A 26,313-nucleotide genomic window follows, 5' to 3' on the forward strand; every position below is an offset into this window, starting at 1 on the left:
GCCTGCTTTTGTAGTTGGCTTAGTGGGCATAAATGGGGAGAGCATTTGTATCCATGTTCATGTTGCTCACCTGGAGTACTTTGCCCCAAGGGGTTAGATCTGGCTAGCATATGCATGAGAAAGCATTAGGGAACACTGGGCAGCCAAGAAAATCAATGATCCAAAACCAAACACTATACAACTGCATAGGCAAGAAGGAGGGAAACCAACAGGGAAAAAAAAAAAATCAGACCTATTTTACATCAGTACTAAACAATTCCTCTCTAAGGAGGAATTGAACTTTAGAACAAAGCTCAGCTCTCTTTTTTGTTAAAGGAGAGACAACTAAATCAACTAAATTAAACTATCAGTTCTACCTGGGACTGAACCAAGGGCAATCAAAAAGAGAAAAGTGCATGGAAAAATTAATATAAAACCAAACCAAGGAGGGGAGCCCTGACACTGGCAAGGGGCCAAAAAAAAAAAAATTCAACAGGCAATGGGATATAATCAAGACTGGATCTGCCTATCTGGCTGAACTGGGACGAGCTTGCAACTCTAGGCGAAAGGGCTGAAGAAAGAAGACTGCATCCACAAAAAGATGTCTATGTCTTTTTTAGCAGAGAAACATACAGGTGTCTATTGATCACATGGGCACAGACAGAAAATGGGGTTGGAATTAGCACAAGTTGCCAGTACAAGCTAATTCAACCCATTTTTGTTTCACAGAAGACAGAAACCTTATGGGAGCAGAGGGGAGGCTGCGGCAAAAGCAGACTCTCTCTAGCAATGTACAAGTTGCACCAGCGATAGCCCTTAGAGGAGGGACAAGCTTTAATGAGAGGAAAGCCAGTCCCTCGTTTTCACCCTGATTGCGGCAGGTTAGAGCGGCGTTGGTATGATCCAGGTCAGAATGACTGACTGCTGGGGATATCTTCAGAGGTGAGATTCATACAGGGTAAGTAAAGAGAAATCACAAGGCAGTTTGAAGAGGAGAACAAGTAATTTTCTGGGTAATGCGGGGGAGGATTTAGCTCAGAAGTGTTACAAGGCATTTACTTTCACAGGCGGTGAGCAGGTCGCAGCAGCCCTCGGCCTCAGTACAGAAGAGCTGTTAAAGGAACAGGCTGGGCAAGAGCTAGTTGGTGCCTAAATGTAGAAGTAGACATATTACAGGAAAATGATACACCCAGTGTGTGTGTATAAACATCAAATACACACTTTAAAGTGGCACAGCAGGCTTCTAGAACTTGATAAAGTGTGAGGCCTGCATATGATTCTATTCTTATTTTAACTAATTTTTAACATTAAACCAGAAGCATATATGATGAGAACTGCCATCTTAGCATAGCTTGGTAAACATTTTGGATCATTCTGGGAAACTTCCCTCCTGAATGATCTCAGCTGGTTTGAGACTGAGTGTGAAGGGGTCTTGATAAGCAACCTCAACTTACATTTCTAGTTTGTGTCTGAGTATATAGGTTGGGACAGACCCATTTCTCATCCCCCACAAGATATTCTGGTGCATTTCTTCTCACCCTTACAGAAAAGGTGTATATATACACACACAACACAGAAAAATTGTAATTATTTAATGTGGAATCAGTGGGGAGCAAGGAATTTATAGGGCAAGCAGGAAAAAAATTGTTGTAACCTGCTCACATAATAGCCCATTTCCTGATACCTACAAGAACAGTTTTGTTACCACAAAATGTAAGGACCCAATGTGAATAAATGTTCAAGGCCAGCAGAAGATAATATGAGTAGCCAGGACTGATGCTTCTGCCCAAGCCCGCCCCTTTACAACCAAATAAATACGCATACAACAGATTTGGGAGTCAACAGGCCACAGCTTTATTAAACACTCCCAGAGCCCGAGCCAATCAAATGTAACCATGAATTCCCCCATTTTCATCCATCCGCCACAAACCAGCAAGATGGGCGCACCCAGGCTATCCCAGCCTGTATGAAGCGCCCACCTTTTATCGAATCCCATGACCCCTGCCACCACCAAGCAAGGAACTGTACCAGCCACAACTGCACCCAGTTGTTTGGCTAGGGACCCCCGGCCTGGTCAGCCACCAGTTAACCAAGGCATAACCCCCCAAATCGGCTGGGGCTACCCACCACCCACCCCATTAAAGCTGTGACAACAATAAAACCCCTTTTTAACAACCAATAACAACAGGGGCAGGTGGGATGCAGCACCAGATACCCAGCCGTGAAGAGAAACAGCCCCGGAGGAAGACTGGTAAGGCACCAATCGGCTCCCTCCACGAGGTGGTTTAAACAAACCACCCAATCCCTGCTCTGCTGGGACCACGGGGCCCAGGTGGCCAGCTGGCCATCCGGAGCCTCCCCTCCGGATCAAAGCATGCCAGGCTTGCATCAGTGAACCTGGCACCTTATTATCCTGGCCCGGCAGGCATGGAACCTACCCGGCCTCACAGAAGGGAATTAATTGTGTGCCAGATAGAGCCAAAGTAATGCATTATATTCAGCAGTTTCCTACTTGTAAATATATCCACCTCATGATAGTTTGAATCAGATCTCAGCAGTTTTTAATCTGATTAATTTATATTCTGTTGCAAGCAATACGTTTAATAGTTTCTAGCTTTTGCTGTTATTCTGGCCTGATTTTCTAGTTTAGTGTATTCCTCCTCCCCCCTCATTTTCTAGGCATGTCTGGTTTTTTTCTTCATTTTTGTATCTTTGTGAGAGGTGGAGAGGAGCAGGCTCCTCTTACTCCATGGTGCTTCCAGCTCAATCAGAACCAGGTCTGGGATGAGGCACCATGAGCCTTCATTCACAGCTACCCAGGGGTTTCTCCCCCCACCCCAGGTTTATAAATACCTAGCTAGTGGTGCAATTACAGTGATAGGGCAAGGGGTGGCACATACAAGGGCTCCTTCCAGAACCTTGCAATCATGGGCTCTGAATCCAGTCACTAAGTATCGCCCTCCACCGTATTCCCAGCTAAACCTGGGGAGCAGAAGATCAGATTTGGATTGAACTGGGGCTCTTCTGCATAGGTCCCGCCCCCCACCCAGTTTGTATTTCTTTGTCTTTCTTTCAGCAATTTATTTCTCATTACTTTTGATTTCACTCCTTTATCTTTTTTTACTCTTGTCTCTCACCTTCCTCCTCCTCCTCCACTTTCTCCTGTGCTCTGCAATCCCATTGAATCAAACACATTTAAAAATTCTGCATACAATATTTTAAAATTCCACAGACTATTTGTTCAGATCACACAATAAATTTATAATGTGATACAGAGAAAAAGTTGGTACTTACGGATGCCTACATTTTCATTTGTTCGTGTAGAATATTGCCCCTCCAAATTGTACTCCCTTCTCCCAGAATCAGGGGTAGATTGGAGTTTGAGGCATGCCAGACCACTCACGTGATGGGTGTGGCATGCAATGGCCCCATGGCTGTGGAGCTGCTGCGTTCAACTACCAGGCCATATAGCAGCTGTTCTGGTAGAGTGGGACTCTCCCTGAGGTTCTCTGCTAATTTTTTCTTTTCTTGCCTTTTTTTTCCCCTGTGGTTCCATAGGCCTTTGCTTCGGTTTTATTTTCCACGTGGCTACGGCTGCAGCTCCATGGGCTCGCTTTTTTTTTTTTTTTTTTTGCGGTGTTGCTGAGCCTCTATTGGACTGCTGCCCCTTCCTTCACCACTGTGACAGTGGGAAATGCTCCTGTGGTCTCACCTCCCGCCAGCCCCATCTCTCTCTCTCTGCTGCAGGAGGCAGCTAGCAGACCTCCCGCTGGTGTCTCACCACGACTGAAGGCCTCCCGCTGATATCTGCCACCAGTCCGCTTATGTTGGGGCTGCAGCAAAAAAACAACCTTCCTTCCATCCTGCATCAAACATTTTTCCCATCTCTTCCCACACCAGGACCATCCAAAGGTAGCCCTGTCCGGATCTCTCCTGACCTGCAATGTCAGTAAACTCGTTTTTTGTTGTATATGTTCAGAGGTGGCATACATTTGAAAGAGAGTGTTTGAGTGTATATGGGAATGTATATGTGTCAGTGTGTGTGAGGGAGCATGCATGTATGAGGGAGGAGAAAGTTTGTGAACCCCTCATCTCCACTAATCCAGAACAATCTGAGTGACTGGAAAGTATAGAAAGCAGGGAACTTTTAAATTCTCATTGGCTTTAATTATTCGGTAAAATCTTATGTCTGCTGTTTTTAAAATATTCTTATTTGAGAGTTGTTTTTTTTGGTTTTTTTTTTGTTTTTTTTTTACAAACGTTATTAATTATTGGATGTTCATCAGCTGTTTTGAAATAGTCTCTTCATTCATATGACCTTAGTATTGCTGCTGTTTTTATATTTCTTGATTTAATTGTTTGATGTTTTATGAGAAATGGTAATGGTGTTTTAGGGCCTTGTGTAATATGAGGAGGGTTGCCTTTTCCTAGGTAGATCTGTCACTGTTTCAGTGCTGTTTTGGTATTGCAGGTTTTATATTTTAATTGTAATTCAGATCAACCTAGGCTTTCTGAAAGCTGAGCCCACGCCCAGTTGAACTTGGCTTTTGGATACTGTCATGACCTGCAATAGGCCATGTATCTGCATAACACCAGTGTACGTAAATATAATGTACATTTTGTAAGTGATATATTTACCTCATAAGACTGTACTGTTGAATATCATTTATGTAAAATCTGTTATAAATGCATAATTTTTAATTGTGTCTGGGGAGTGAGGGGTTGGGTGGTACAAGGCTGTAAAGTTCACCTATGGTGCCTAATATGCTGCTCTAGCCTTGGCTCCACGTGGGAAAGCAGGATTCTGAAGCTGTGCTGCTTCGAGTACCGTGCTTCTTCCCAGTCTTGGCCACAGCTTGCTTTTTTTTTTTTTTTTTTTTTAGCCCTGGAGGAACAGCATAGATCATGTCTGATCTTTTTTCCCCTGGCATATGTAGGCAGTTTCAGAGCCTTGGGAACCATAAAAGCAGCAGACTCCGTAGCACACCGTCAATGGGAATGCGCTGACGTGTTTGTAGGGGCCTGGCAAAGTGAAGGCAAGCTACAGTCACAGAAAGGGTTTAGGGTGAGCCAAGAGGAAGTGCATGTGCACTGTTGGGGAGGCTTATGTCTTCTAGGCTCACCTCTGAAAGGGGCAGCTGGCTGTGGAACCAGTGAGTCTCCTGAAGAATGAGCATGCCAAGAAGGGGCAGAAATAGGAGAGGGCTGGCAACAAGCAAAACCTTTTACATAATGAGGGAGCAGTACTGGAGCAGGGGCACTCGCGGTGTGAGCACATGAAGACAGAAAGCAGAGTTGCTTACTTGTAACAAGTGTTCTCTGAGGACAGCAGGATGGTAGTCCTCGCATGTGGGTGACGGAGCCCCGATGTGGAAAACCTATGTCAAAGTTTCTAGAACTTTGACTAGGCATATTGAGCATGCCCAGCATGCCCTATACCACGCGTCCACCCAGGGTCCCTCTCCAGTTTTGTAACCTAGAGTTAAAATAAAAAAAACCCAAGAGAAATCCAACTCCGTGGGGTGGCGGACGGGTTCTCTCCACACATTCACATCTCATTACTGTCTGGATAAGGATGACAATAAGTTTGGCCAGTCTGTCCTTTGGAACCTGTTTGAGGTGTTGAACCCAACTCTCCTGCCTAGGGTCTGTTTGGGTTCAAGCTGTCTCCCTGTCTGTTACCAACTGCAGCAGTGTTATGCCTGTTGGCCCTCTTTTGTGTTGAGGGGGCAGCCTATAGCTAGGGATTCACCCATATGTGAGGACTACCATCCTGCTGTCCTCGGAGAACCCAACTAGGCAGGAGAGTTGGGTTCAACACCTCAAGCAGGTTCCAAAGGACAGACTGGCCAAACTTATTGTCATATCAGCCATTCTTATCCAGACAGTAATGAGTTGTGAATGTGTGGAGAGAACTCCATATCGCAGCCTTGCAGATCTCCACAGGAACTGCTTGCAAGTGGGCCACCTACACTGCCATGGCTCTAACAGAATGACCCCCAAGATGTAGTCCCGCCTGGGCAAAACAGAAGGAGATGAAATCTGCAATGGCAACGCCCAACCTATTCTTGCCAAAAGAAATAAAACGTTGGGTGACTATGGGCTTCAGTCCGCTCCAGATAGAGGGCAAAAGAACGCTTGCAGTCCAAACTGTGCACTGCTTGTTCGCCTTGGTTCGAATGGGGCCTGAGAGAGAATAATGACAGGACAATTGGCTGACTAAGATGGAAGTCCATCACCACCTTAGGCAGGAACTTAAGGTGCATACGCAAGACCACTCTTTATGTTAAAACAGTATAAGGGGGATAAGTTAATAAGGCCTGGAGCTCGCTGACCCTGCATGCTGTAGTGACCACCTGGGTCAGGTACTTCAGGTCACAGGTGCACAGTGGCTGAAAAGGAGCTTTCATCAGCTGAACTAACACCACGTTGAGGTCCCAAGATGCAGCAGGAGGCCTTAGGGGAGGCTTCGATTGAAGTAGGCCATGCATGAAACGTACAACTGTAGACTTTACAGAGGTGGGCATACAGTCTACACCTCGGTGGCTTGCGCCATTTGCACTGAGATGAACTCTAACGGAGTTGGTCTTTAAGCCAGCTTCCAATAGGTGTAGAAGGTAATCAAACAGTTTTTGTGTGGGGCAGGAGAATGAAGCCTTTTGCTCACACCACAAGGAAAACCTCCTCCACTTCAGTCCATAGGACTTGTTAATGGAAGGCTTTCTGGAAGCCATCAGGACCCGAGACACATCCTCTGAAAGATCAAGCAGCTGCAGGATTAACCTCTCAACATCTAGGCTGTGAGCGACAGGGCCTGGAGGTTGGGATGCTGCAGCCTGCCTTGGTCTTGCATTATGAGATCTGGGGAAGTCCCCCGAACTGATCGGTCTCCGGATGGACAACTTCTGAAGAAGTGGAAACCAGACCTGTCTTGGCCAATGAGAGGCTATGAGAATCATAGTCCCTCTGTCCTCGTGAAGCTTCAAGAGAGTTTTCGACACAGAGGGAATCGGGAGATGCTCATACAGAAGACCCTTGCCCCAATGACTGGCAAGGGCATCCGAGGCTGGTTTGCTGCCTGATCTGTACAGGGAGCAGAACAGAGGTGTTTTCCTGTTGCAGGGGGATGCAAACAAATCTGTCCAGATTCCCCCTGAGGCAGACTATCCAATTTGCTACCCCCTATCCAGTGTGGCTGCTACCACATTTTCCGTCCCGGCCAGGTACATGGCCCTGAGCTCCATCCCATGAGACAGGGCCCACAACCAGATCTGGGTTCCTCATTCTTGCTGAAGGCAACAGGAGACTTGTCCCTAGGTTATCGGCCTATGTCTAGAGGTGCAGGCACCACTAGAACTGGACAGGGGGGCGACAGGCCTCTGTGTCTCCACTGGCCTCTATGGAGCTTCCTCCTCAGAAGAGCTGGCGACGACCACTGTATCGGTAAGGGAAGGCCTCTGTACCCTGGGAACCAATGCCAGCTGGGTCAATAACACAATGATGAGCATGTTGAGCTTCTCCAGAAGCGGTACGAGGACAGGCAGCGCCGGGTCTGGTACCGTGGGTGCCACAGGAAAGAAACCCTGCAGCGCCAAGTCCACCGCTAGCTAGACTTGATGCTCCTGCTCCTCCTCGAATGTTGCTGATGCCAAGACAGACTTGGAGGAAGGAGGGGTAGCCAGATTTTCCTCGGGCCCTCGAGGTGGATCAGTGACTGGCATCAGGACCGGAGGAGACTGTCATGGATCCCCAGCACCGATAGAGAATTGGCACTCATTTGCTGCGGGGTCACTTCAGGGGCATCAAGGCAAAAGCCGGTGCATCCACATGCCTGGCATCAACGGGGTCCAGTACCGATGCTTCCTCAGTTTCCCTGAATGCTCAGCCCGGTCCTTCCCCAGTGTTGAGGCCGAGGACCAAGATGTCCTTGAACTGGAGTAGATCGATGATGGTTGCTCTCCGTTGCCCCTGTGAGCTGACAGACAGTCCCACCGATGTCGATAGCTCTTTGGTCCTTTGATGCCGATGGTTTGGATTTCTTCAACCAGAAGAGTTGCTCGATTTTGTTGAGTCAGTCTGGCCGTTGGGGTTCATCTGGGTGCATAAGCAGCAACCCCAGATGTCATATGATGCCCCTAGGCAGAAGACATGTCTCATATAGACCCGTAATGGACATGGTCCTCAGACACCGGGGGCATTGCTGAAAACTGGATGTGACCATGATGGTCGAAACGAAAGGGACACTTGAAACCTCTGTTTTGCATCGGCTAACTGATCATCTTGAAAAATGTGACTTGCTAGATCCTCACCAATACAGTTTCAGACACTCTTTGAGTACTGAACTCTCGTTACTTTCCCTCACAGATAGTTTAAGGACAGGTATTGATGTAGGCCAAAAATTTCTTCTCATCTCCTTAGACATTTCCTCTGCCTTGGACACCATCGACTGATATCCTTCTTTTCCGTCTTCAAGAGTGTGGTCTTTCTGGAAAAGTTCTTACCTGGTTCTGTTCCTACATTTCTGATCAGTCTGTCAAATTCAAAAACAAATTTTTGACTCTTTCTATAATCAAAACCGGTGTCCCTCAGGGTTCTGTACTCTCCTCTGTTCTTTTTAATATGTATTTAGCCCCAATTTGCAAAATTCTCTCCAATTTGACTGTCTGTTACAAACTATATGCCAATGACATACAGTTTGTTCTTTGTATCCGTTCATTCTGGCAAGATACTCTTGATCATCTTAACATTTGCTTTTTTTGCAATTAAAAATTGGTTAAAGCATAACAAACTCTCATGAAATATGTCAGACAGAGTTCTTAGCAATTCATAGTCCATACTCTTCGTTCAATAAAGAGACCATGACTTTAGACAATTCTTCTTTCCCAATTAAAAGTCACATCAAAAGTCTTAGAGTGATCTTAGACAAAACTTTTTTTGCCCCCAAATCATGCAGGTCATCTCTCATGGATTTTACAGACTTCATGTCCTTGCAGGCCTCGGATCTTTTACACTTGCCCGCCTTTCGCACAGTCCTATAAGCATCCATTTTTCCTATTATTGATTACTGCAGTAGTCTCTATACTGGCATTTCCCTCACTACTCTTCGACCGTTACAACTGCTGCTGAACTCCGCTGCTCGCTTGTTATCAGGATTAAAGTGAAGCAACCATATTAACCCCACTCTAATTGTTACACTGGCACCCCATAAATGAGAGAATTAAATATAAAATGGGAATGTTAATCTTTAAATTTACTCAACGACCCAACCTGTCCCTGGGACAACTTTATATTAAAATGTTATCAACCCACTAGAGCTCTGCGCTCTTCACAGCATGGATTACTTGAGATTTCATCACTTAGTCGCACGGTTACAAGAGACTCATGAGTACGCCTTCTCTGTTGCTGGTCGAACTCTTTTCCAATAGAAATTAGATAATTGCTTTCTGAATTCCTTTACCGAGTCACACTAAGACCTTCTTTTTTTTTTTTTTTTTTTTTTTTTTTTCAATTTGCTTATTTTAACTGTTAAGTTTTATTTTAATTACTGTTTGTTTTTTCATTTATGCTCATTTGTATTTATTTTGTGTATTAGATTTTTATTACTTTATATTTTAGTGATTTTGTTCTAACTTTTATTTTATATCAATGTTATATTTGTATTTTATGATTGTACTTTTTGTTCATAGCTTATTCCTATTTTTAGTGCTAAGTGATCCATAAATTCTAATAAATGTCAATGTAGGCCCTAAAACACCAATACATATATTAAGAAAATAGAATGCTATAGATCCCTACACAGAAACTACATTCCAGCAGAATATCACATCTCGATCACACATGCAGAATCCAGAGAGACTGACACCAAAGGCAGAATAAATTATACACAGAAATGTGCAGACAAACTGAAGTGGAAACCACAAGAACATAAATTGCCATACTGGGTCGGACTAAGGGTCCATTAATCCCAGGGTACTGTTTCAAATGGTGGCCAATCCATGTTACAAGTTCTTGGCAAGATCCCAAACACTAAATAGATGCTATGCTACTATTTCGCAGTGATATGTAGTGGCAATTCCCTAATAACAGTTTGACTTCTCCTCCAGGAACTTGTCCAAAATTTTTTAAAACCCAGCTACACTAACTACCTTAACCATATCCTCCAGCAATGAATTCCAAAGTTTATCTGTGCATTGAGTGAAAGTAAATCAAAATCAGAGAAAATTCTAACTTCATATAGTGACCTCTAGTCTTTGTTTGTTTTTTTTTAAATAGTAAACCAATTTACAATTACCTATGTTATTCCACTTATGATTGTATAGACCTTTATCATATCCCCCTTCAGCCCTCTCTTCTCCAAGCTGAACAGTTCTTTAACCTTTCCTCATAGGGGAGTTATTTCATTCCTTTTATCATTTTGGTTTCCCTTCTCAGTAATTTTTCGAATGCAACTATATCTTTTTTTTTTTTTTTTTTCTTCTGAGATGTGGTAACCAGAACTGCATACAGTATTCCAGGTATAGCCTCAGCATGGAACAACACAGAGGTGGTATAACATTCTGAGTTCTATTTTTCATTCCTTCCCTAATAATTCCTAACATTGTTTACTTTTTTGACCACCGCTGCACATTGAGCAAGGATTTCAAAATATTTCTACTATGATGCCTAGATCCTTTTCTTGGGTGGTAGCTCATAATAAGGAACCTAACATTGTGTAACTACAGTGTAGATTACTTTTTCCCATGTGCATCATCTTTCACTTGTCCACATAAAATTTTATCTTCCACGATGAAATCACTTTGTGCCTTGAGCAGGGAGGATGCAATTCCCTTTGCTCCAATCTCCTCCGCTGCTAAATCCACCCTCATCACTTTGTCCAGGCCATTTTTCTTGGTATTGAAGACAATCTGTTGCGACCGTTGCTGCCCGATGACTTCACTCCGCCTACCTTTACTTGTCTGCGGCGACTTCTGCTCTTGATGGACGACTGGCTGCCGCGGCGTCCTTCTGCCGGCATCCCTGGGCCAGCTTGGGCGCTGCCTCCTGCCATGCTCTCCGGGTACCTTAGGGTGTGCCCGCTGCGCGGCCCTCATTCTTATTTCCTCGTTGGCGCGTTCCTCAGGGGCGTCCCCCTGTGATGATGTCACGCTGCCCAGATATTTAAGCCTACTGTTTATTGCTAGCTGTTGAGTTAGCAAGGGTGATCTTACGGATGGGATTCGCTCTCTGTATCCAGCTACTCTGCCTTCCAACTACTATTGGACTCTTTCTGCTAACGAGGTACCCGCTCCTTGGGGCCTCTTTGTTTCTTTCAGGCGCTATCAGGTAACCGGTACTCACTCCTCGAGGGCCCATGTTCCCTGACTCACTGCCTGCATCTATCTCCTCTTCTACTTGGAAGAATTTGCTACAGACACCATCAGTGAGTACTATTACCATCTACTCCTTAGAGCTATTTCCCTGGAACCAGGTACTCACTCCTCGAGGGCCTGTCTCCGTTCCAGTGCCAGTGCCATCTCTTACATGGAACCGCTGTGTGAGTACTTTGCCAACAAGTCTCTCCAACTCCAGGGATCTGGTGCTCGCTCCTTGAGGGAGAGCTGGCCCTATCTCGGGGCTTCTCCATACTTGGGACTCTGTGAATGTTCTGTTGTACTCACTTTCTCAGTTCTCTCCACTACAGCACTGCTACTGGAAGAACCGCTGTTCCAGCGCCCTGGGGAATACTAGCCTAGCAGGGCTACATCTTCTACTCACTACTGCCACCTCTGGTGGCTTCTCAAACTGTCTAATAAAAGAACTATCTGTGTTTGTGTGTCCAGAGCTGAGCCTGACCTGTGGCCCCTCACGGGACTTCCCCCCCCCCCCCCCCATGGGTGTGGTCAGCTGCCACAGTGTCCAAGGGTCCACCCAAAACCTCACTATAACACAATCGGGATGACCCTTGACAAGTCACTGGTGCAGCAGAAAAGGAATGTCTCGTTTGGCAAAGAGAGAGAGAGAAAAAGGAGAAACTCAGGTTGGGATACACTAAAATGGTGGAGGCTCCTCGTTCTCCAGAGAGGCTGATAATGTCAGATTCAGCAATTATAGAACTCAAGAAGCCGATGGTGGAAGCTTTAGACCCTGAATTTAAAAGAATTGTGGATAAGTTGGAAGAGAGAAACTATCATATGGCTAAATGATATGCGGTTTGGCGAACTGGAACAAAACCATTGGGGCTCATAAGGAACATAACATAACATGCCATACTGAGTCAGGCCAAGGGTCCATCAAGCCCAGCATCCTGTCTCCAACAGTGGCCAATCCAGGCCATAAGAACCTGGCAAGTACCCAAAAACTAAGTCTATTCCATGTTACTGTTGCTAATAATAGCAATGGCTATTTTCTAAGTCAACTTAATTAATAGCAGGTAATGGACTTCTCCTCCAAGAACGTATCCAAATCTTTTTTTAAGCCCAGCTACACTAATTGCAATAACCACATCCCCTGGCAACAAATTCTAGACCTTAATTGTGCGTTGAGTGAAAAAGAACTTTCTCCGATTAAATTTAAATGTGCTACATGCTAACTTCATGGAGTTCCCCCTAGTCTTTCTATTATCTGAAAGAGTAAGTAATCGATTCGCATCTACCTGTTCTAGATCTATGATTTTAAACACCTCTGTCATAGTCCCCCTCAGCCGTCTCTTCTCCAAGCTGAAAAGTCCTAACCTCTTTAGTCTTTCCTCATAGGGGAGCTATTTCATCCACTTTATTATTTTGGTCACTCTTCTCTGTACCTTCTCCATCGCAACTATATATTTTTTGAGATGCGGCGACCAGAATTATACACAGTATTCAAGGTGTGATCTCACAATGGAGCAATACAGAGGCATTATGACATTTTCCGTTTTATTCACCATTCCCTTTCTAATAATTCCCAAACATTGTTTGCTTTTTTTTTACTGCCGCAGCACACTGAACCGACTGGCTTCAGATGACGGTTCAGAAGCACAAAGACAGAATTGAAGAGCTTGAGAACCATTCAAGGAATAACTTACAATTTGTAGGCCTTCTCAAGTTGTTGGAGGACAGAGAATTGATGCAGTTTCTGGAAACATGGCTGGTGAGTGAACTAGGCCTATAGCTGTCCTGTTGTTCCTCCCGCATAGAGCGAGCACATCGTTTGGGAGCTTGACAATAGCTAGAATGCTAGAGTTTGCATATAAAACAGAGATCTTGCAGGCTTTGTGATCCGGGAAACAGTTGTACAATAAAAAGCACGTATTAGTTTTCCAGGACAACTCTGTGTGAAGCTCTCAGTGCAACGGAAAGAATTTGTGCCGGTTTGCATTGCATGCGCTGGGACTACAGTTTGCATTACTGTATCTGGTGAAACTTCGTTACCCTCCCTGAAGGAGTGTGGTGGTATCAGTCTGTAGAGGAGACTTAAGAAAATGTTATTTAAAAAATGGAGGCAAGTAAATGGGATGCGGACAGAGGATTCTTTCTGATTTTCCTCATGGGATGAACTTGCTGCAGCTTTGTTCAGGGAACATGGAGTTGTTTGCCATCTCATGCGATGAATCTTTCCTGTTCATGCTCTGTTCCTTTTCTGAGTCTTCCAGGAGATGTGAATTGATGAACCATGAGACCTCTGTGCCAACATCACAGGGCAGAGTTTGGGAATTCAGCACACACCCAGTTCAGATGTTTCTATAATGCTATCTCTTGACTTCATGCTCCTGGTTGATTGTTGGAGAAAGTTTGAGCTGAACTCTGTACCAGGAACACAGTGCTATAATCTGCATTTTAAGTTATGAGACCCTATTATCCTGACATTTTTTTGTTTTCTCTATATTGCAGTTGTGATTGTTGAGGAACCACAATGATTACTTTTTTTTTTTTTTAAATCTCCTTTATTTAGGTTTGGTCTTGGTTCTTCGTTGAGGTTAATCTTTTTTTTTTTCCCCTGTTCTTTCTGGGATTGGAGAACTGTGATGGAGAAGATTGGTAGTGGTGATCTCTCGTATGCAGATCAGTGGTGAATGAGGAGGGATGGGGGTTGGTTGGGTGGAAGGAATATATGGGGGTCTGAATGTGTTGATGTGCTACAAAAGGTTCTGTTTTGTCTAGTGGGATTGTATTAGATGGGGGCCTTAGCTGGGGAGGTGCCTGCTTTCCTAAAAATGGAGTTCTGCTTCACTTGCCTTGGGATGGTGCTTATGGCTAAAACTGACTTGAAAATAGTATCGGGGCATGTCAAACCAGTTTTAACTGAGCCTATGTACATAGATTGGTTATACTTATAAGAACATAAGAAAATGCCATACTGGGTCAGACCAAGGGTCCATCAAGCCCAGCATCCTGTTTCCAACAGAGGCCAATCCAGGCCATAAGAACCTGGCAAGTACCCAAAAACTGTCTATTCCATGTTACCATTGCTAATGGCAGTGGCTATTCTCTAAGTGAACTTAATAGCAGGTAATGGACTTCTTCTCCAAGAACTTATCCAATCCTTTTTTAAACACAGCTATACTAACTGCACTAACCACATCCTCTGGCAACAAATTCCAGAGTATAATTGTGCGTTGAGTAAAAAAGAACTTTCTCTGATTAGTTTTAAATGTGCCCCATGCTAACTTCATGGAATGCCCCCTAGTCTTTCTACTATCCGAAAGAGTAAATAACCGATTCACATCTACCCGTTCTAGACCTCTCATGATTTTAAACACCTCTATCATATCCCCCCTCAGCCGCCTCTTCTCCAAGCTGAAAAGTCCTAACCTCTTTAGTCTTTCCTCATAGGGGAGCTGTTCCATTCCCCTTATCATTTTGGTAGCCCTTCTCTGTACCTTCTCCATATATATATTCACATATGTTTTGCTTTACAATGTTTTAATTTATAAGGACACTTATTGTTATGGGATCATATGGGTGCTCCCAAGCAACCCTTATTCCGGATCTCTCTATTTTCCTTGCTAGTTCTTTGTTCCTATGTAACCCCTCCCTTCTCCCTGTTCATTGTAATTACCATACTTTAGTTCTGCTGCAAACCGATATGATGTCCCCACTAATATTGGTATAGAAAAGTTTACAAATAAATATTCATACACCTATCAAACGTACCAAAATTCTTGCAGCATTGAAAAAGATGGTTGCGGACACTGTGTTTGCAGGAAACACACTTGAATGATGTTGACCATCAGAAGCTTCAGAGATGGTGGGTAGGGCATATTAGTTATGCTTCAGTAACTACCAGGTCTGCAGGAGTTGCCACTTTAAAAAGGCATTCTTATGCACTAAAGATTGTAAAATAAATTAAAGACCCTCAAGGCCACTATGTGATTGGAACTTGATAGGAAGCAGGTTACTCTCTGCAATATATATGTGCCAGACAAATATGAATATGCCTTTTTCACACATTTTAGTAAGACTTCTGGTTCCAAGCATTGATGATTTTGTCATAATAGATGGTGATTTTAATGTGGTGGGAGATCTGACTTTAGATAAATCATTCTGCTAAAGGAAGTAGATAAGGGGAAAGGATTAGCTTTTTTGAACTCTGAATTGCATCTCTTAGATGCCTGGTGGGCTTTACGTCGATTTGAAAGATTATACTCTCATATCTAGAGCCCGGCTACTTTCTCCAGAATAGATTTATTTTTTGACCTCCATCAGTGAATTTTCCAAAATAGAATAGGGTAGGATTGGGGGAAAAGTAAGATTTCTGATCATACTGCAATGTGGATTACATTGCGAGCACAGAGAGAGAAACTTCTTAGGCCACATTGGAAATTTCCATATTTTTTGGCTATTGATGTTGCCTTTCAAGAATACTTACAGTCCAGGTGGAAGGATTACGTTTTGAATAATGCAGTATAGTTTGAGGAGGACCCTGTTTTGTCCTGATATGCAGCCAAGGTTGCTGTTCGTGGAGATATCTCTTTCCTTGTATGGAGGCGTAGGGTCATGGATAAGCAAATGTTAACCCTAGAATCTAATTTGCAGAAAATGAAAAATAACTTGGCAGCTACAAATACTAGATTTAACGAAGAGGCAAACTTATCTTCATAAGTTGCGATGAATATACTATTGCACCAAAAGACCAAAAAGAGTATAGGGTATTATAGATTTAGGCTCTATCAACATAGTAAAAAGCAGGTAAGTTAATGGTGAATTTGATTAAATCAGCGGGTTCTCATTTATTTCTCATTTAAAATCACCAAAGGGAAAATTTCTGAATTCTAATCATGAATTATTGCAATCCTTTTTAGTTTTTTATACAAGGCTATATACTTTAGAGGGCTATAATGAATCCAAGCCCAAGGAATTTCTGCAAAATTTGGGTCTGTGTTCTTTTGAGCCCTGAAATTTACAAAAATTGAATGGGCCTCATTAGTCAGGAAGAGGTATTTGGTATTCACAGGGCGAAAGCATTGAAGACACTGGGGCCTGATAGCTACTTGGGTGAATTTTACAAAATTTTAGCAGAACAAATTGCACCATTGCTTTGTAGAATATTTGCCACCTTAATTGATAGGGGGTGTTTTCCTCAGGAAGCAAAGTTGTGATTACCGTTATCCATAAACCTGGGAAGGATCCCATTTCTGTAGCATCATACCTCCCTGTTTCTTTGTTAAATTTTGATCAAAGATTTTGGTGGATCGATTGGCCCTTGCCTGATTTTTATTGTCCCGGGACAGGTGGGTTTTGTTAGGGACAGGTATGCCTCAGTGAATGTGTGGAAGTTACTGGCCGCTATCACCCTGTATACAAAAAATAACACCCCCCTTTGTAGTGGTAAGTTTTGATGCCGAAAAGGCATTTGATAGGGTGGAGTGGCAATTATCTATTCGGCCTGTTGGACTGTATGGCGTTGAATTGGTTGTTTAACAAAGGGATTCATTTGTTGGGTAAAGACCCGGTGACAGTTGTAGCAGCTAATGGAGAGTGTTCCTCCTCATTCGGGGTGACCAGAAGGATGAGTCAGGGTTGTCCCCTGTCCCCATTTGTTATTTCTTTTAACTATGGAACCTTTACTGCAATCCATAAGGCAGGACCCTGAATCAGGGACATTGCATTGGGCCCCGAACAGTTTAAATACGCTGCCTTTGCAGGTGATCTTTTGGTGTTTTTGTGTGACCTAGTTATTTCTCTTAGACAGTTGTTAAATAAGATGGAGGTCATTGGCAGTTTCTCTGGGTTTAAACTTAACAAAGACAAGTCAGAGGCTCTTGCATGCCCAGATAGGATTAGGACTAATTGGGTGGGAGATTTTTCTTTAAATTGGGCCCCGGGGTGTTTTAATTATCTGGGAGATAAGATATCCATCGATTTTAAGACAATTGTATGAGATGAATGTAGCTTCTCTTCTTTTACTCACTAACGACAAGCTAAATATCTGGCAGAAACTGCCACTATCATTAGAGGGTTGTATAAGCCTTTTCAAAATGATTGTATTTCCCAACTGGCTGTATATACCACAGACTCTCTCCGTGCGTATTGCATCAAGAGATGGTAAAAGGTTAGAGAAACTGCTACTGCAATCTGGTGGTCTGGCAAGAAGCCTAGAATAGCCTTCCGATTGAGACCAAGACTTTTTAACCAACAGGGAATGGGCCTTCCGGACATGGAATTTTATTCTCTAGCTAGTTTACTTAGGATAATAAGAGACTGGTTATTTGATGGTTCTTTTTACAAGTGTGAAGAGTGATAGGACAGTGGTGTGTAACGTGGATCTAAGATATGTTTTGCATGCAGCTTCTAATAGATTACTCAAGGGACTGGTGAATTCAATACTGATTGTACCCCTGCATTGGGCTTGGAGGAAAATGTCTACATTTCTGAGGGTAGATGGGCATTGCTCTCCATTCCTGCTAATTTAACTTTTTGCCTGGTTCTCAGACCAGAGGTTTTATGTTCTGGAAGGATCAGGGCATTATACAAATGCAACATGTGTTTGGCAATGGATGGATCGCTGCTGCCTTTTCAAACCCTAAAACTCAGTTTGCATTACAGGATTCCGACATTTTTCTCTTATTTGCAACTGCAGCACTTTATACGATCCTTGAAACAGGAGATTTTGAATATGGATACTGTTGAAACATTTGAATTTTTTTTCACACAGAACATACAAAGCTTTCGCTTTCTCTTATCCATAAGGAGCTAAAGAAAGTAGCCACAGAGACTGAGTTTAATAATCTTGTGAGTAAATGGTCTGAGGAAGGTGGTCTTTCCGTATCTCAAGAGACTTTATTGAATTGTTTTAAAAATGTGAAATGTATCTCTTCAAATATGTATATTAGAGAGATGAAGTTCAAATTCATTCATAGGACTTATGTTTCTCAAGTGGTAGCCTTTAAGGCACAAATTCCTCTCAATCCAACCTGTTTGAAATGTACAAAAGAGAGAGGTATCGTAACCCATGCGTTTTGGGCACGTCCAGTGATTAAAAAATTTTGGGGAAAAATTTTGGAACATGTTGGAACCCTTTTGGGCTGTTTGATTCCTTGTTGCCCAGAATTGGTACTTTTTGGGGTGAGAATTTCCAAATCTGTGAGGAAAGGAGATAGGTTTTTGGTACAAAAAATGTTGACACAGGGCAAGAGATCAATGCTGCTGGTATGGCATGAAGGAGAGCCACCCACCTTTTGGCAGTGGCGTAATGCTGGTCATAATATGTCTGTGGAATCTATGGCAGCCCATACTTTTAAATCTAAAAGGAAGTTTTGGGATATTTGGGGCACATTTATTTAGGTGTTTTATATACAATCATTCCAAGAGAAGTTCGCATAAATGCAGTGTCTCTCCAGTAGGGCGCACAGTTTGATCTTGAATACTTTGTAATATCATACAGACGAATAGTGATAGCTGGACCCCCCTTAGCATTGACTACCTTAGTAGATATAGGGGTTGGGGTTAGGAGGAAAGGGGGGGGGGGGGTTACACATTTCTGGGATATTACTGAGGTCTGGATGCACCAGAACTAAGGCATCTGGATCTCATTTTGTATGTTGGGGTGGTGGGTGTTGGACTATAAAGGTAAATTAGTGGATTGTTAGTTATCTGTGTCAGGGATAGCTTTGGTTACATGTCATTAGCTTTTAGGTTCAAAGCCATATTTGTCTGTCCAATGTTTAGTTTTGTTATGCTTGGTCCTGGCTTTGTCCAATGCATTATGCTGTATTGTTGCCTCAAAGATGTTTCAACTATAAAATTGTATCTTCTGTTTGAATGCTCAGTCTTCAGTCTTGGAAGGTCCGCCTGCAATTTTCACAATCTGCTTGTGACTTAATAACTCAAGAAGAATAATACGGGTAGCCAGGACTTGTACTTCTCCCACGCTCACCCCTTCACAAAGATCAGCACAATAAATACACATACAACTGAGTGGGATCAAACAGGCTGTAGTTTTATTAAGAGTAACAACCAGGAGCCCAAGCCAAACGTAAGAAAGCAACCACCCCACAGTGTCCATCCAGTGTCCAGGCCGCGTGGCCACCAGGCCATGCGGCCTGCAGGTTAACATCATTAACAATAACCATACCCACAACCCCTGCCAACTCCCAGCAAGGAGCCGTGCATGCAGATCCCCACCATTGTCCAGCAAGAAGCCGTACATGGGACAACTGCACCCAGTTATTCTCACAGGAAATCCTGACATGACCACTGCCAAGTCAGCCAGTCATTCATCACCAGGCTTGACCCCCAGTCGACTCAGGCTACCTGCCCCCCCCCCCCCCCCCCCCCAGCTGAGATGATAAAACCGTACCCAACCACAAACAACTAGTAAAATAAGGGTGGGTGGATAGGATACAGCAGCTATAGCGTTGGCAGGCAAGTGCACCTTACACTACCGCGCACCATCCCTAAGCCCGGGAACCAGTCTGTTCCCAAATCCCTAGTGCTTTGAATTCAAATCACTCAGCCCTAGCCTAACGGACCGGAAAAATCAAGTTACTATAACCCCCCCCCCCCCCCCCTTTCCCTACCAAGCCAGGCCTGTTCACGAAGTGAGCTTGGCACCATATTACTATGGACAGACAGTTATGAGACCTGCCTGCCCATCCATTTTGTGTCTGCTGCAAATTAACTCCCTAGCATGTCCTGAGGTTACATTTACCCAATCAATATTGGGGTAATTGAAGTCTCCCATTATTACTGTGCTGCCAAATTTGTTAGCTTCCCTGATCTCTTAGTCTGTTAATTTGGCCAGGTGGATGGTAGTATACCCCCATTGCTATACTTCTTCTCCCTTTACACATGGAATTTCCACCCATAAAGATTCTAGTGTACATTTAATCTCCTGCAGGAAATTTATACTGTTGGACTCTATGCGATCCCAAACTCAAAAGTGTCACACACACACTCCCTCTCTAAGTTGAACTAGCCTATCAGTGCAGTATAATTTGTATCGTAGTATAGCACTGTCCCATTTGTTATCCTCCTCCTATCAGGTCTCTGAGATGCCAATTATGACTACCTCTTCATTCACTGCTTTACATTCTAACTCTTGCATCTTACTTTTTATACTTCTGGTATTAGTATACAGACATTTCAAAGTGTGTTTTTTTTTGTTTGTATTAACAATCTGATTCAGTTGACAGGAAAAACTTGGAATCTTTTTAACTCAGGTGGTTCTTTATTTATAGGCATCTGGGAAGCCTTTGCTTTTATTGGAACCTCTCTAACCAGCCCTAACTCCCAGTATTTTAGTATCCTTCAAAGATATCTCCCTCTGAACTATGCACTGCTGAGCCAAAGTCGACTTTCTCGCATGTTCTTTTTCAAAAAAGATAGAGCAGCTTTTAAAAGTTAGTGCCAGAAACCTGGTTCTCCCCTAGTTAAGATTGAGTCTGTCCTTTCGGAAAAGACTCCCCTCTTCCCCAAAAGGTTGCCCAGTTCCTAACAAATTTTTCAGAGAATGCTACTCTGGAGGTTCTGGATTTTAATTTTCTACCTAACAGCCTAAATTTGGCTTTGAGAACCTCCCTCTCATGCCCACATGTACTATGACAGTCGGTTCTTCCCCAGCACTGTCTAAAACCCTATCTAGGTGACGTGTTAGGTCCACTGACTTTGCACCAGGCAGGTTAGTTACCAAGCAATCCTCATGTCCACCAGCCCCCCCAGCTATCTACATGCCTAATAATCAAATCACCAACTATGACTGCCGACTTAACCCTTCCCTCCTGGGCACTAGCCCTTGGAGATTTATCCTCTGAGCAAGAGGATAATGCATCACCTGGAGAGCAGGTTCTTGCCTACAGGATCACTACCTGTTACACCAGGGTGATGCTCTCTGACCAGGTAATTCTTGATACTTCAAAGCAGCACAGGGGCTACCAGACTGCAGTTGGGACTTGGCTACTTGAAGGTCTCCTCTACATGGCTCTATTTGCCTCAGCTCAACCAGTTCTATCACTCTAGCCTCCAGAGATTGGACTCATTCTCTGAGAGCCAGGAGCTCTTTGCAATGGACACACACATACAACCTCTCATCAACTGATAAATAATCATGAAGGTGGTGCTCTGTGCAAAAGATTGGGACGCCCCGCCCCCATCTGCTGCAGGACTGCGGTCAGCATCTTCATACTATTCAGTTCTTATTTAATTTAGGTTCCTGTAGGATATATAAATCATTTGTTTAAATGTATGTGGTGTACTTATTGGGCCCTATATTGAAAGCATGTTTAGTGATAGCTGGATAAGTAGGACTTATCCGGTTATGTTCAGCGACCATAGAGAGCTGGATAAAATGTGGGCAGGCTGTGAGCAGATAAATAGCGATATTTTGTTCTTATCCGGTTAAGTTATTTGGATAAGTTATACCTGCCAAAGAGCAGGTTTAACTTAACTGGATATAACTTATCTAGCAAAATAGCTTGTACAGGGATATTCAGCGGCATAGCCGTGCCACTGAATATGCCTTGTAACTTAGCTGGATAAGTCTGATCTGGCTAAGTTATACGCTCAGATAACTTTAAAAATTGGCCCCTCTGTTAATTTAGCAATGACCTGCAAGGGACATAATCTATTGATAAAGACTGGGTCACTCCCTTTAAAAATCAATCAGGGATTGTTTTAGACCAATGTGAAAATGACTCTTGTCCTCTTTTATATGGGATAAGTCTATAAATCAAAGAATGAGCTGAGGGATGGGTAGGAGGAGAAAAAGACACTATAAGAAATTTACCTACCTTTCCTAGCCTTTTTTTTTTTTTTTTTTTTAAATCAAGCCAGAGTCTGTATGCAGTGCAACAATGGAAAACCAGAAATACCATCCTTCCTCATAAAACAATAATAAAATCAAGAAATATAACTCATCAAACATATTAGTAAACTGAACTAATAGAATAAATATTTCAAAACAGCTGACAAACTGGACATCACTCAATAATTAAACAATGTTTAAAAAAAAAAAAAAAAAAAAGTTCTCAAAAACCAATAAAGTATTTCTATAAAGACACATCAAACATTTAACAATTACATCTAATAAGAAGTTAAAAATTCCTTGCTGTCTGTACCTGGGATCTTATGATTTCCAGTCACCCTGAGATTATTGTGGATTGGGGAAGAGGGCCTCACAGTCTTTATCCTCTTTCACCTACACACACAGGTTCTCACATACACAGTCTGGCTCCCTCACGCGCACATTCACATGTGCACACAGGCTTTCTTGCATATCACACACACATGCAGACTCTAATGCACACAGAGGCTGAGGGCCGCCCCCCCCCCCCCCCCCCCCCCCGAGCACTTCAGTAATCCATATATTGCAGCAAGGTGAGGCAGCCACCACAAGAGTGTTGTGGGTTTTTTTTGGTGGGGGACGACACTTTTTGCTGCCCCCAAAATTTTGCTGCCTGAGGCAGCTGCCTCACAATAGAACCACTTCTGTGATTCCGCATACAGTTCAAGCTCCTCCTACCCACCTACAAACGCCTTCACTCTGCAGCTCCTCCTTACCTCTCCTCACCTCTCCTGGTCATTAAACTAAGCTCAGAAGTCGTCATTCATATCTTTTCCCTTTTCCTCTGCCAGCACCGAACACTGTGCTCCCTCTCTGTTCTTATTCATATCCACTCTAAAAACCCATCTTTCTGAGAATGCTTTTAAATCTAAACCTCCGATCCTCCCATTCACAATCTTATTGATTTTAACTAATTGCTTAATAAATGAAATTCCCCCCAGTCTCTTTTGCCCTGTATATTTGTCTTGATAGATTGTACGCTCTGAGCAGGGACAGCCTCTTATGTGTATTTGTTTAGTGCTGCATATTTTGAGTAGCACTGGGCAAGTGATTAGTATAAAGGGTAATAATGATTTTACTTCTAATTTTTTTTTTTTTTTTTTTGTAGGAACCTTAATTTTCAGTTGTTTTTTATGGAGATTTATCAGTGTTCATTATAATAAACACTGATAAATTCCCAGCAAAGATAAAATAAACACGGAAAACGAAGATCCATAATTATAAAGTTTGGGAGGAGAGATGTGGTGGGTTTCGGTGCTCTTATTTTGTCATGGTGAAGACGTGTTTACAAAAGCCTGAAGCAGCAGGTGCTGCTTGGAAAGTATGCATTTCCAGTGATTGTACAAATTTTGTATTTTATTAATAAAAAATTTTATAAAAAGGAAAAAGGCTGCCACTGCAGCACAGGACACAAAGGAGTGGGGCAGAGCGGGAAGGAGTGCAGGAACGCTTTCATTCCACAGCCCAAGGGCCCTACCAAGCTCCTAGGAATCCCCCTATAATTCATTTCCAGGAGAGAAGCACATACACCTTGTATTAAAAAGCAAGCAGGCTCCCCAGTCACAGCAGCAGCAGAGGAAGTAATGCAGCAGTGAAAGCTTCACCTAGCGTCAGCGCAGAGCGAAGTGGGCGGGGTAATGCTAATATCGAGGAGGCACCCGACATACAGAGACAAGACGAGAAGCAGAAATCTATAAGCAAAGAGAAAATAGCAAGCTTTGATGAGAACTATTAGAAAAGGGACTTTGTTTACAGACTGTAAGAGTTGTAGCAGTGCATGCAGAGAATGTGAATGGGTTCAAGTTGTTTTTAGAGGGGTCGTTTGGCTCCATTGCCTGTGGTTGGAGATTTTCTCCCCCTGAGTTAGAAAGAGGAGAGGAACGGAGGGCTGCTCGGCAGACGCAATTTGTGGCATCGCTTCTCGGCCTTTTGGCTAAGATCAAGTGTAGTATCTGTTCTTATCAGTTTAATATCTGATACGTCCCTTATCTAGGGACCATATATTAAATTGATTTTTGGAACAGGGAGATGGAATAGGAGCTTGCTTCATCCACTCCACGCATCAACCTGGTATTGCAGTATCTCCGGGAATGGTGCACCCCCCACCCTAAAACCAGTTGAAAAATAGATGATTTTTTTTTCCGGATGCAGTAATAGAAAACATAAGAACAAAGGAGAGGGGCAGAGCGGGAAGGAATACAGAAAGAAATACATTTTTCCATTATCTTTCCTAAATTAGTCTTTTTCTACAGTTTTTATAGCTAGTACTGCATGCATGATGAGCTGGATGCCAGAAATCTTACAAAAAAAAATACACAGCATTATTTACTGCAGAAAATTTTAAAAGGTGTGTTTGGATTTGCTCACACCATTTCCTGCTCCAGTGCATTATATATATTATAATATCTACCTTATAAATGGCCTGTGACCGACGGCCCGCAAATGCGCAGTAGAGACCAGCTCTACCGCGCATGTGCGGGCGAGCACGTCGCTCTGAGGCAGCTTCAGAAAGAAAAAAAAATGGCGGCGTCCAGTGGCAGCAGCGGGCGGCAACGGCGGTAGCGATGGCGGTAGCGAGCGGCGGCGGTAGCAGCGACAGCGGGCGGTAGCGAGGGAGGGACTGAGTGGGAGGGAGGGAGGGAGGGACTGAGTGGGGGGGAGGGACTGAGTGAGAGGGAGGGAGTGGGACTGAGTGAGAGGGAGGGAGTGGGACTGAGTGAGAGGGAGAGGGGGGACTGAGGGAGGGAGGGAGTGGGACTGAGGGAGAGTGAGTGGGACTGAGTGAGTGAGAGGGAGGGGGGAGGGAGTGACTGAGTGAGGGGAGGGACTGAGGGAGGGAGTGGGACTAAGTGAGAGAGAGGAGGGAGGGAGTGGGGACGGAGGGAGTGGGGACGGAGGGAGGGGGGGACTGAGTGAGTGAGAGGGAGGGAGAGAGGGGGGAGGGAGTGAGTGATAGGAGAGGGAGGGTGGGGAGGAGTGGGTGAGGGAGGGGGTGGTGAAGAGTGAGGGGAGAGAGAAAGAGGGGGAGGTGAGAGACAGAGGGATGTAGCCCGTTTTAACGGGCTTAACGGCTTGTATTATATATTATATGTAAACTGGTATGATATCTCAATTGAGATCGAATGTCGGTATATAAAAATAAATAAATATATAGAATACTAGAAAAAGCAAACTATCTTCCAGCACTGGGTAAACTTACAAGTGTATTTACATAGTGCAGGATTTGATTCCTCAACCTCTTACATTTTTATTTTCCTAGATCTCACTGCTGCTTTTGATACCATCAATCATTTTGTATTTCTCTCTCGTCTCGCCAACATTGGTTTGGGACTAAGTTGCTTTGAATCAATGGGTTTTGGAATTAATCCAGGAAGGCTACATCTTGGAATTCTCCAGATTTGATTTAAACATTTGGCTTCTCCTTGTTATGCAGTCAGAAGGCAAAAAAACAGTAAGGTCAACTCTGGATTGCCTTATTTGTTCAAGGGTGGTGATTCTGGTTCTGAGGATACAGTAGGAGCTATTCGATTTATTTTGTGGTGTCCAAGAAAGATGGATCCTTTCGCACCATTCTTGATCTGAAGCATGTCAAGTTCCTCAGTGTCCCATGTCAGGATGGAGACGTTGAGGTCCGTGTTCTGGGTTCAGACGGCGCACACCAGGATTTTCCAAGGGCTTTCTTGCATGCCCACAGGATTACCCGGGAGCCAGTCCTACACACACTAACCAGGGCAGAGATGGGATAAACTGAAGGGCTTACCTGCACGCCTACAGGATTTACCTACACACACATTCTGTCAATATACTGTGGTTCCAGGTACTTAACAGCAAGTTTATTTGAGCAATTACTAAGCAAAAGGATATGAGAGAACAGAAAATAAAGTCAGCTAATACAGAAGAGTTGATTGCAGATAATATATATATCTCAAAACTTACATTCCTGATTGATATTAAGAGGGCCCCAGGAATTAATCCATTCTACCACTTCCCGAAGTCTGAAGGGTATGGTGATCTGATCCCTTCTAGCTTTTCTCATATTTATACTATTTGTAAAGTATCTAAATTTGGCAGTGGCTTGAGGCAGGTAGGAGTGATGCCCCC

At 43.6% G+C, this 26,313-nt stretch overlaps 1 protein-coding gene and 1 non-coding gene across 6 annotated transcripts in view; both read left to right on the plus strand.

Annotated features, from left to right (window-relative positions):
* Positions 1 to 822: 822 nt before the first annotated feature.
* The window catches only part of POLR3H (RNA polymerase III subunit H), a 155,291-nt gene continuing 129,800 nt past the window's right edge, over positions 823 to 26,313 (plus strand). Inside the window, exon 1 of one of the 5 annotated variants that reach the window (XM_029590252.1) lies at positions 823 to 937. The gene's annotated coding sequence lies outside the window, so the exon portion shown is untranslated. Of the gene's footprint in view, positions 938 to 1,951; positions 2,231 to 2,329; positions 2,463 to 3,595; positions 3,925 to 26,313 lie in introns of those variants that run through there. The other 4 variants (XM_029590254.1, XM_029590255.1, XM_029590251.1 and 1 more) reach the window with 4 other exon arrangements.
* Positions 24,126 to 24,316, plus strand: LOC115086415. The gene has a single exon (XR_003855287.1). It is a non-coding gene; the product is annotated as a U2 spliceosomal RNA (small nuclear RNA).

This window comes from Rhinatrema bivittatum, chromosome 2 (genome assembly GCF_901001135.1).
Source record: "Rhinatrema bivittatum chromosome 2, aRhiBiv1.1, whole genome shotgun sequence".
Classification (NCBI taxonomy): domain Eukaryota; kingdom Metazoa; phylum Chordata; class Amphibia; order Gymnophiona; family Rhinatrematidae; genus Rhinatrema; species Rhinatrema bivittatum.